The sequence below is a fragment of the Pipistrellus kuhlii genome, unplaced genomic scaffold (assembly GCF_014108245.1).
Source record: "Pipistrellus kuhlii isolate mPipKuh1 unplaced genomic scaffold, mPipKuh1.p scaffold_m20_p_36, whole genome shotgun sequence".
Lineage (NCBI taxonomy): Eukaryota > Metazoa > Chordata > Mammalia > Chiroptera > Vespertilionidae > Pipistrellus > Pipistrellus kuhlii.
The window spans coordinates 2,245,104-2,257,244 of record NW_023425536.1 but is presented as its reverse complement, the minus strand read 5'-3'; positions in this window follow the sequence as shown (position 1 = coordinate 2,257,244).

Below are 12,141 nucleotides of genomic sequence, written 5' to 3'. Positions count from 1 at the left end.
ATGATCTCCTCACTGGCTGTCTAGGCCAATACATGTTAAGTCACACCTTAAACCTGACTGGGACCAGGAAATGACTCCTTTCCCAGCATGCCTCTGTCCTCAGAAGCATGGGGTTGTAGTTCAGTGGGCCCCTTGTCTATCATACAAGCCTGTGTTCTTGGCCTTGTGATTCTGGGACTTTTCCCAGGATACCATGCTCCTCAGTGTTTCTCTGCTTCCTCTTCGTCAAACTGGTGAATGATGACTTCTGTCTCCACTTTTAAATCCTATGTCATCTCCGCTAGGAAGCCTGAACATTCTCATGCGGCTATTTTTGCTACTTCTTTATTCCCATTGCCAATTCTGTAAGCTGAGAGTCAATGTCACAGCAGGGTGGCAGAGTGTCACAGGGTGGCAGAGTGTCACAGGGAAGAGATCCAGGTATCAAACTGCAAAAGTATTAAAACAGGCATGACAGTCTCCAGTTTCCCTTGCCTTCAATCTTTGCTATATATTCATTTTATTCATCCCTCTCCCCCTGCTTTCTAGTTTTTGAAACTCGCCCTCATTGCCTTTAAACTTTGATAAACCATAAGGCTTCCCCCAAAACAAAACAAGCAATAAACAAACAAACAAACAAAAACAACCAAAAGACTCTTATTAGGATTGTTTTGTCAATAATCAGGCTGGTATTATGTCAGTGATAGCAAGAGGAGTGAAAAAACAAAATAATATCCAATATCCAAACATTTCAACCACAGATTTTTAGTGTTTTATGATGAAAACTGCTGCCTGAGTCATTTGAGAACAACTTGCTCTGCCTCCCCTGCTGGCCCGTTACTCTTAAATGCTCTCCCCTGCCAGCCTGGTTGCCCCCAACTGCTCTCCCCTATAGGCCTGGTCCCTCCCAACTGCCTTCCTTTATAGGCCTGGTCCCTCCCAACTGCTCTCCCCTATAGGCCTGATCCCTCCCAACTGCCCTCCCCTATAGGCCTGGTCACCCCCAAATGCCCTCCCCTGCAGGCCTGGTGCTACCCCCCCCCCCCAACTGCCCTCTCCTGCTGGCCTGGCCACCCCTAACTGCCCTCCCATGCTGGCCATCTTGTGGTGGCCATTTTGTGTGAGGGTGTGATGGTCAATTTTCATATTACCTCTTTATTATATAGGATTAGGGAAGACAAATAATATGTTTATTAATTTTTTAAAATATATTTTATTGATTTTTACAGAGAGGAAGAGAGAGGGATAGATCAAAACATCAATGAGAGAGAATCATCGATCAGCTGCCTCTTGCACACCCCCTACTAGGGATGTGCCTGCAACCAAAGTACATGCCCTTGACCAGAATCGAACCCGGGACCCTTCAGTCCACAGGCCTACGTTCTATCCACTGAGCCAAACTGGTTTTGGCTGTTTATTAATTTTTTATATCACCTACCCCATGCCTGGTATAAAAGATATAGCATGAGTATTATAATATTTACTGAAAAAAATGTATAAGTTAGGAGCATGAATATCTGCCCCCTTACATATACACTGAGTGGCCAGATTATTATCATCTCTGAATACATAATAATCTGGCCACTCAGTGTATATCCTATATAATAAAAGGCTAACATGCAAATTGTCCCCTCTACCAGGAGTTCAACCAGCAGGCAAGCCAGCCAACTATCCATGTTCCCTCCCCATGGCCAGGCTGGCCAGACCCCACCCATGCACAAATTTATGCACCAGGCCTCTAATCTCTAATACTCTAATATGTGTGTGTGTGTGTGTGTGTGTGTGTGTGTGTGTGTGTGTATACACATACATACACTGAGTGGCCAGATTATTATGCATTTGGAGATCCCAATAACCTGGCCACTCAGTGTAGACTTGTAACACCTGTACACAAAACTTAAAAAACATCTGAAACTACTAATTCGATGTATGTCCCTGAAATACACTTAAAATATGTATTTCTTGGGGAAGAATTTGAAGATGTCTTATTTCAACTTCATCTCTTCCTTTCTGTTTCTTTGTAGTGAAGACATCATTCCAATAACCAGCACTGATCCTTCCTGTGTCACCCAAGCACACACATATTCTTATTTCTTCTAGTTGATTAGAAATTAATCACACGCTCTTCCTAAACCCATCACTGCACAGGTGAGCACGTGGCCATGAGCAGGAGGACAGGATTCTTCAAACCCAACTGGGAAGGAAGCAGCATTCAATAGCAGGAGGAGGGCTCAGAATCATGAAAGTACTCCCTTCTGCATGCCACACTTTCCTTGGATAACCTCATCTCTCCTTAAGTCTTCAGTGACTGACATGTGTTCATATTCAAGATGATTTCAAAACCCACTTTTCCTGGGCTCATCACCTTCTTGAATTACAGACCTCAATTTTTCTTTTGAACCGATTTTTAATCCATGTACCCAGGAGCAATGAATCAATACATGTCAAACACTGTATCCAAAACTGAACTCAACTCTATCAAGTGTATTCTTCCTAAAAGATTACACTTTGTTAAGGAAGTTATACCAGGATCCAGCTAAACGTTGGCTGTCATCATAGCACCATCCTCGTTGTCCCTAAACCACTCATCAGTCATACCATCTACATCTTCTACCTCATGGATATATCTGGATCCCGTCTCCTTCACACATCCTTGCTTCAGGCCTAATATTTTACAGTAATCCCTTAATAGGTTTCTCTGCTTCAATGTAAACACAACTTCAGTTTTATCCTACTTCTCACTTACTGCAGGGTGATGTCTACGCTTCTCCTTCTGTCACTTTTGGACACAGCCCGTGTTCTGTTTTTACTTATCTCTTTAGGATTCCCTGAATGTCTTGTGCCCTTTGACAAATTATGCCTTTTATGCAGCATTCCCACTGCTTGGCCTACTTAACATTCACGATCTCGCTGGCAAGATTTCTAATTACCCTTTCAGAACTCAGTATTAATGAGACCTTTCTCTACTATCTCTCTTTCCTCACAGCCTTGGTGAGATTACGCTTCCTCCTTCTGCATTGTCAGAGTAATCTGTACCTGTATCTACCAGGAAAACTACCAGAACATCTCACTGCCGCTTGTCAATGCCTCCTTCTCCCTTCCCTCTCCCTTAAGTTTCTGCCATGCGTGGACTATGTTCTCCTCAACAGCTTCTCCTCTGGGAGAGGGACATAGCTTCTGATACAGTAAGCTCTAAATTAATGCTTGACTATTTCTTGAATGCATGACACATCTGTACTTTCATATTCCAAATATATTCCAAACATTAAAGGTTTTAAAAATAGGCACACACTTAAAAAAAAAGATTTTAAATATGTTTTAAATTGATTTTAGAGAGAGAGGAAGAAAGAGGGGTAGAGAGATGGAATCATTGATCTGCTGCCTCCTGCACACCTTCTACTGGGGATGGAGTCCCCAATCTTGGCATGTGCCCTGACTGAAATTGAACTAGTGACCTCTTGGTTCATAAATCAACACTCAATCACTGAGCCACACCAGCTGGGCTGCACATACTTTTAAAATAAGAAAGCTTTTGTATACTTTGTTCTCTCAAATATTACTTCTCTGAAGGAATATCCTTCCTTAGATGCATAATATGCACCTTTCAGACAGAGCTATTGTAATTCAGCTTTATCTTCTTTGATTTTTTTCAGTTGTTTAGAGTTCTGTATCAAACCACTTATATATTAATATGCTAGATATATTTTATATATTTTTTATTATACTCACAGTTTCCATATTAGTCGCACTATTAATATCACAGGGTTGCAATTTGCCCTAGCTGATTAGATTCAGTGCCTAGATGGTCAGCCTGTGGATCAAAGGGTCCCAGGATCAATTCCAGTCAAAGGCATGTTCCCCCGCTGAGCCCTGGACAGGGCTTACGGAGGAGGCAGCCAATCAATGTGTTTCTCTCACATGGATGTCTTTCTGTCTTTCTCTCTCTCTTCCACTCCAACGCCCCCCCCCCCCCAAAAAAAAAAAATCAATGGAAAAATATCCTGGGCTGAGGATTAATGAAACAAACAAACAATAAAGTGCACTTTTACTGATGAAAAATAGTCCCTTTGAGTTGGATGAATTAAATTATGGTCCTATTTCTGAGCTAAACGCCGTACCACTAACAGCCCAAGTAGTCAGAGGGCTCCTGGGAGGCAGCTTACATCTCACACAGTTTATCTACTAGGACAAATGCCACTTTGCTGGGCACCAGTGCTCATTGCACTTGCAACATCTGCTGTGGACTGCTGCTGCTGCTGCTGCTGCTACCGCTACGACAAGCAGCACCCCCTCCTGTGGTCACTGACCCTGTGGTGGTAGCATTATCTCTGCCCAGTGTCACCAACCGCAGCCAGGAAGGTACACCATTTCACCACACATACACACACACACACACACACACACACACACACACACACACACACACACGCTTGCAGAAACCCTTGTGAAATGCTGCCACAAGGGCATCAGAAGGTCTTTGTTTCTATTCTACACCTATTATCACAGGACTAGAGGCCTGGTACATGAAATTCGTGCACAGGGGGAGAGGAGTTTCTCAGCCTGGCCTATACTCTCTCTAATCTAGGACCCCTCAAGGGATGACGGATTGTTGGTTTAGGCAATCGAACATCCCCCAGCAGTCGGACATCCCCCTTGCAATCTGGGACTGCTGGCTCCCAACCACTAGCTTGCCTGCCTGTGTGATTGCCCCTAACCATCTCTGCCTGCCAGCCTGATGTCACTGACTGCTCCTCTGCCAGCCTGATTGCCCCTAACCACCTCTGCCTCAGCCCCTGCCACTGTGGCTTTGTCCAGAAGATGCCTGGTCTAATTAGCATATTACCCTTTTATTAGTATAGATGCTGGGAGTGTGTGTGTGCTTGCATTACTCCAGGGAATTCACCCACTGGCTTTGCAGAGCACTGGTGCATCTCACCAGGCACTGTGTGTTCCTAGTACCATCACAGCACCTTGCTGCCATTGCTCTTCTTTCTTTAATTCATCAAGGCTCCTGCTGAGGACAGAAAGGTCTGCCAGGAATCACTGCCCCTGGGTCCAAGGCACCATCCTGGGTGTTCAAGCTCTGGGTGAGCACAGACGCCAGAGCTTAGATGCTACCAGCTTGCACCATGCATTGCACTGCTGTGCTGGGGTTCCTGGATGCTAAGGCGATAACATTCTCTGGAGGCATCATTGTCCTAAAATGGAGCCGTGCTTCACAGGGAAGCACTAAAAGCCTAACAAAATAGATCAAATGGGTGTTAGCGTGTTCCTTACGCTGCAGTGGCACACAGCTCCATGAACATCTCTGTATCTGCCCCTACCCATCCCTCACTGCTTCTTCCTCCTGCTGTCTGTACTCAGACTCCAGTTCCTACAAGACAGTGTCAGGAGACATGTTTCCTTTTTAAACATCATGCTATGATATGACCCACTTCATCATCTATTGATCAGGACAGCACTTGCTACATGTTCTGTGGCATATTCTTGATCAGATAAAATAGGGGGGATATGGCATACCATAGCCTCACTACTGGCGTTCACTACACACACACACACACACACACACACACACACACACACACAGTCACGATTGTAAAAACCTATGTGAAATGCTGCTGGAAGGGACTCAGAGTGCCTTTGTTTAAGCTGCTGCCTTCTATGCCTAGTGCATCACAGGATGCTGTGAGTGTGACGTGTGTCACCTCAGCAAACGGACAGAGCCGGGTTCTGTGCAAACACTGGACTTAGGTTTCACACTGGGGCCGTTGTCTTATTGACAACTTGTTCTAGAAGATGAATCTCTCATAGAACATAACCAATCTGCCCTGGAGGGAGGCTTCTAAGGGTTCCAGCTCACAACATTATCCACCCATTATTGTCCAGGCATGGTGAAAGTTTAAGAATTTAAACAAACCAGGATTTGCTCTTTCAAATTTGAGATATAATCTGTCCCTACATGCACATTAATGTGTATATGTGTATACATAAGTATATGTGTGCATATGTACATATTATTATGCATATATTCATATAATGTATGTGAACACACATGTGCAGTATATGTAAGTAAACACATATAATGTTGCTCCTTTGGGAACTGCAGGAAACAATAAAGGTGGCATTTAGTTCTGTAGCTCATTATTGCTTTGATCCCATAGTTGAAGGAAAGAAAAGCCAAAATCACTATGCTAATCGGATTCTTCCCTGTTCAAGTCACGCGTTGAGAGATTTCAACTTCAGTCCATTTAATATCTTGGCTTTTGGCATGTTCTGTCTTTTCTCTGCCAACTGGGTACTGCATCTTTGGTTAGGCTGTGCTTTCATCGAGGAAGAAAAACGGTCCCTCTGATTCCATGCCAGCCTGGCAGGCCCGGAGTGCAGCCTGCCCACAGATGTCCATTTATAAGATGCATCTGTCCCTGCAGCTCACGCTGCCAGCTGGCCTCGGGTGAGTGAGCTGGTGGTGTGTGCCATCTCAGGCTGCTGGCCCCCGGCACTGGATTCCAAGCCTTCTGACTCCTGTCCCTTAGGGGACCTGGGGGACTTGGGAACATTAGAGAAAGACTGGCTTCAGGGAAGCGCTTCACATGACAGGAATACCAAGACACATTGAACGTTCAACATGAATGTTGGCGTCTGCATCAGGAACTATTTCAAAAAGAAAGGAATGCAGACTAACTTCTATACAATAGTTGTGCGTGTGTCACACCTTAGCACACACAGCCTCCTGCCATGACTTAGAGGAAAATGTCAATGCATCTGACAAAGAGGGAGGCAGAGACATGACAAGCTTTCAAGGCCAGCCAGACTAGAGCAGGTGGTGTTTCTCCAGCGAGGTTCTGGAGAAGCCTCAGAATGGTTGGCTCAGCAGCCATCTTAAATTTGAGTCCTGCCTCATCTGGTGTTTTGCTGAAGAGCCAGAAACCAGCAAACTGGAATCCACTCCAAGGTTTCCTTGACCATTCACTGGCAGAGGCATACTAGAAACCATTCCAGGCAGATGGAGTGCCTATTACTTGCCAAGCTTCCAGGCAGGATATATCCTCCTCCTTTGCTCTCTAATTTCTCAAAGTTGCCTAAAGATGGTATTAAAGAAACTCACCTGTCTCTCTGTTTCATAGGCATATGCAGGACATTGTTCGATGAAGTCTGGTTGAATTTTATACTCTCACTTGTTTGGGATATAAATGGGACTACTGTCAGCCAGCTGGTGGCAGGAAAAACTGAATGCAGAAGCTAAATAGCAAATGTCAAGATCTAAGTCCTGTTTTCATGCTACATTTTCTGATCCATTTTTTAACTATTCTACTTACTAGTCCAACCTTAGCTTAGGATTAGCAATTGTGCATTTTTCATTTGACGCATTAATAAGCATAGTACTCAAACAAGAAACATTTAAAGCAAAGATATAGCTTTAGCACTGCAATATTTATTTTGACACAAACTCAGATTTCCTTTAATCCTCTGTCTTCTGTGATCTGGCTCCCATATTCTTTATTTCCCAGTCTTTCCTAGGGCCAGAGGTTTTCCAGTTTTTCCTCCTTGTTACCAGGGACTTGGTCCCAATGGACAAATTTATATGGCTGCATATTCATGTGCAGTTTAGTTTATCCTTGTCACTGGGATGAGGCAAGACAGATGGACCTACTATTATGAGACACTGACAATGGTCAACCCTATCTTTGGGCAAACTCTAGAGATAGACTTGGAAACCTTTAAGGCTTAGACTGTAGAAACTTACATTGGAAATAATTTTAAATATTGGCCTAACTTTGAAATGCAAGTGTTTTGCATATTTTAGGTGCAGGCACTTGGACTCTGACATGTGCCTATATTTCTGAGCATCTCTGAGGATGGCATGAGGAAGTATTTTGTAAAGCATTTTGGTATAACATAACTTTCTGCATAAAACTGATATACTTATTTTTTTATTTTTTGGTCATGGTTTTTTATTAAATGTATTGGGATGACATTGGTGAATGAGATTATATAGCTTCCAAATGTGCATTTCTATGATACATGCCCTGTGTATTGCATTGAGTGTCTACCACCCAAAGTCCAATCTTCTGATGAGATAGATACCTTTTATTTTATATAAGAGGTACCCATGCCCCAGCTGGTTTGGCTCAGTGGATAGAACATCAGACTGCAGACTGAAGGGTCTTGGGTTCGATTCATGCCAGGGTTGCAGGATTGACCCCCAGTAAGGGGCATGCAGGAGGCAGCCAATCAAGGATTCTCTCTCATCATGGATGTTCCTATCTCTTTCTCCCCTCTCCCTTCCTCTCTGAAATAAATAAAAATATATATTTTAAAAAGAGGCACCCATGAGGAAACCACCTTATTATATATTTAGTGTTTTCACTATCTTCCTCCAGGCAAGCAAACACTCTTTTGTTGTTCGAAGCAAAATATTCTCTTTCATTGACCATCAATGGAGGAATGTTAGTCTGTACAGGGTGTTGTAGAGCTGTTTCTCCCTGCTCCTCCCCACTCTTATCTTATAAACACAATTGTAATTCCTGGAAACTATACAGGAATGAACCAGTGAAAAATATGGTAAGAAGAAGAATTGAATTTGGACCCCAGGATTGAGGAATAATAGAGTAGTAGGGCTTCTGGTATACTCCCACCAATGTAAGAAGGTTATCTAGCTCTGGTGTTTCCTGATTCTTGACATGAAACAAAAGGCAACTCACCCATCAATAAATCAACAAACAATAAGTGCTGCTGAGGATGTGGAGACAAGGGAACCTTAGAGCATGCACTGCTGGTGGGAATGCAGATTGGTGCAGCCACTGTGGAAAGTAGTATGAATTTAGGTCAAAAAATTAAAAATGAACTGACTTTTGACTTAGCAATCCCACTTCTGGGGATATATCCTGAGAATCCTAAAACACCAATTCAAAAGAATATATGCTCCCCTATATTTATATTTACAGTATATAAAATCTGAAAACAACTCAAGTACCCATCAATAGATGAGTGGATAAAAAAGCTAAGGTATATTTACACAATAGAATACTATGTGGCCTTTAAAAAGAAGGAACTCTTACCTTTTGTGTGCATGGATAGACCCCAAGATTATTATGCTAAAGTTAAGTAAAGCAGTTGGTGAAAGACAAATACCATGTGATCTCACTTATATGTGAATATACTGAACAAAGTAAACTGACAAATAAAATGGAAACAAAAGCATGGATATGTGGAACAGACTGAGAACTGTCAGAGGGGAGAGTGGAGGGGATACTGGAAGAAAGAAGGTGAAGGGATTAACCAAAGAATACATATGCATAACCCATAGATACGACAGCACTGTGGTGATGACCAGAGGGAAGGAGTCTAAGTGGGGAAAATTGGCAAACTGGGGGGAAATGGGGACATCTGCAATGATTTAAAACTAAAAATAAGGTTAGAAAACAAAACGGCAATTCAGAGAGACTCATTCTCCTCTGGATGGAACATGATTCCCTCTGACAACATTAAGCAAGCTGATAGCAAAGGAAAAAAGAATCAGTTGGGCCCTAACCGGTTTGGCTCAGTGGATAGAGAGTCGGCCTGTGGACTGAAGGGTCCCAGTTTAAATTCCAGTCAAGGGCATGCACTTGGTTGCAGGCACATCCCCAGTGGGAGGTGTACAGGAGATAGCTGATTGATATTTCTCTCTCATCGATGTTTCTAATTTTCTGTCTCTCTCCCTCTCTGTAAAATGTCAATAAAAATATTAAAAAAAAGAGAGAATCCGTTGGGAGAGATGGCAAAGATTTGGTAAAAAATCAATAAAATAAATTTTAAAAAGAGAGAGAGAATCTGTTGGGAGAGATGGCCTGAAACACTCTCTTTCATACCAAGCCTGAGTTTTCCCTTTCCTACTGCAAAACAAAGAGGAAGATTGGGGGAACAGGCAAGAAGCATTCAGCCACACCAATTGGCTTGGCCCAGAGAACCTCCTTGTCCCGGTGAGCCTGAGGTTTCTCTCTCACGCCCAGAAACAGTAGGATGCCTAGGATGGATCGACCAAAACAAGCATCCATGCGTGGGAGTCTCTTTGGCCCTGAGGCATGAGATTGCCATCCACCAGCAAGAGACACCTGATAACTCTGCCTGTGGAAACACCTTAGACTCCTGTAGGCTGCACAGCAAAGATGGTGGGAGCCCCCACAGCAACAGATATCAAAGGGTCCAAACTGACATGCCAAAGGCTCCATAATTAAACCGAAATTAGAAATGCAGTTCAAGAAGGTAGGCCATAACTGTCTGCTAAACATAAACAAGGTGACAACCAAAACCAGTTTGGCTCAGTGGATAGAGTGTAGGCCTGCAGAATGAAAAGTCCCAGGTTTGATTCCGGTCAAGGATGTGTACCTTGGTTGTGGGCACATCCCCAGTAGGGGGTGTGCAAGAGGCAGCTGATGGATGATTCTCTCATCTATGTTTCTAACTCTCTATCCCTTTCCCTTCCTTTCTGTAAAAAATCAATAAAACATATTTTAGAAATAAATAAATAAACAAGGTGACAGCCTCTTAAAAGAAAACATTGAAGTAAGGAGAAACAATGCATTGATTGGAGGGGAAATATCCATTCCAATAACTGTGGGTTTCTCTTCTGGAGGCCAGAAGGAGGCTAGACAGTGTTTTTCAAACTCTGCAGAACAAGAACTATCAACTATGAATTCTATACCCACCAAAATTCATTTAAAAATTAAGCAAAAATGAGGACATTCTCAGGCAAAGAAAAAGCGAAGGAAAAAAATAATCTGTTATAACAATGACTTTTGGCTAAAGATGGTTATTCAAGCAAAAATAATAATTAAAAAGAGAATATTATAGCATTATGAAGGATAAGAAACAATTGAAAGAACAGAGATATTTGTATGAACAAAGAGTATTATTTTTCCTCATGAATTTGTAAATTATATACCAGGTATTATGGGATTAAAACTAAAATTTAAAATACCACATGGCATTTCTCATTCACTCGAGACAATGACCTGTCACAGGATGCCAAAGACATTCAAGGTGGCATCTTTTACCCATAGAGTTGTTCTTATTTTTTATGAGCTGGTGAATGATGCAATCCCATAATTCTATTTTAGAGTTTGCTTACCCAGACCAGGTCTGACATCATTTGGTGTCGGTCACAGTTCCCTGGGGTGAAGAGGAAGATTCACATGCAGGATGTATGCTGAGATCTGTGAGACATGAAGGAAGCAATACTGGGCAAAGCTAGGTATTGAACTGTGATGCTGTTGTAACACAGTCCTCGCCAGATCCTATTCGTAATTCCCCTTCTGGAGACATGGGGCTGAGCCCATTCACTCTACACTGTGGCCACTCATTGGATATGAACTGCTCTCTGGAGGATTTGTATCTTTGGAGAAGGATGTTTTATTTCTTTTTGTTTTATTGTTGACCCTATCATAGATGACCCCCATTTTTGTCCTTTGCCCTCCTCTACTCAGCTCCCAACTCCCCACCCCACCTTCAGCCCACTGTTGTCTGTGTCCATGGGCTATGCATACATGTTCTCTGGCCAGTCCCTTCACCTTCTTTATCCTGTCCCCCTCCTCCTCTGACAGCTGTCAGTCTGTTTCATGTAACCAGGCCTCTGGTTCTATTTGGTTCATCAGTTCATTCTGTTCATTAGATTCCACCTACAAGTGATATCAGATGGTATTTGTCTTTCTCTGACTGGATTATTTTGCTTAGCATAATAACCTCAAGGGTGTATCACATGAACAGTTTAAAATAACTAAGTCTGTCAGAAGCAGCATCTCTAGCAGCTCATCAGCTCAGGCCTGAAGAGGGACTTAAAATGATGCATGGTATCACCCATTAAGTGCCATTTAAGTTTTGTTTTTTCCATTTTAAAGAATGGTGAAATTGTACAAAACTAAGCAGTAGAAGAGAAATAGGAAGGCTATACACCTTCCAAAAGCAATCATAATTATCTCTTACTAGTTGGAAAAATAATAGCATAATTTTTCTGGTCCATTCTCCATGTAGCTGGAGGGCCTGCATGTAATTGTATTTTTAAGGAGGATCTGTGAAATATATTCATACTTAGCACAACCAGGTCCTAGGCTGTGCTCTCCACATTGCCCACCATTTAGAGAGAAAGTGTCTGATCTCACTTTGTCTCTGTCTGAAAAATCCTGG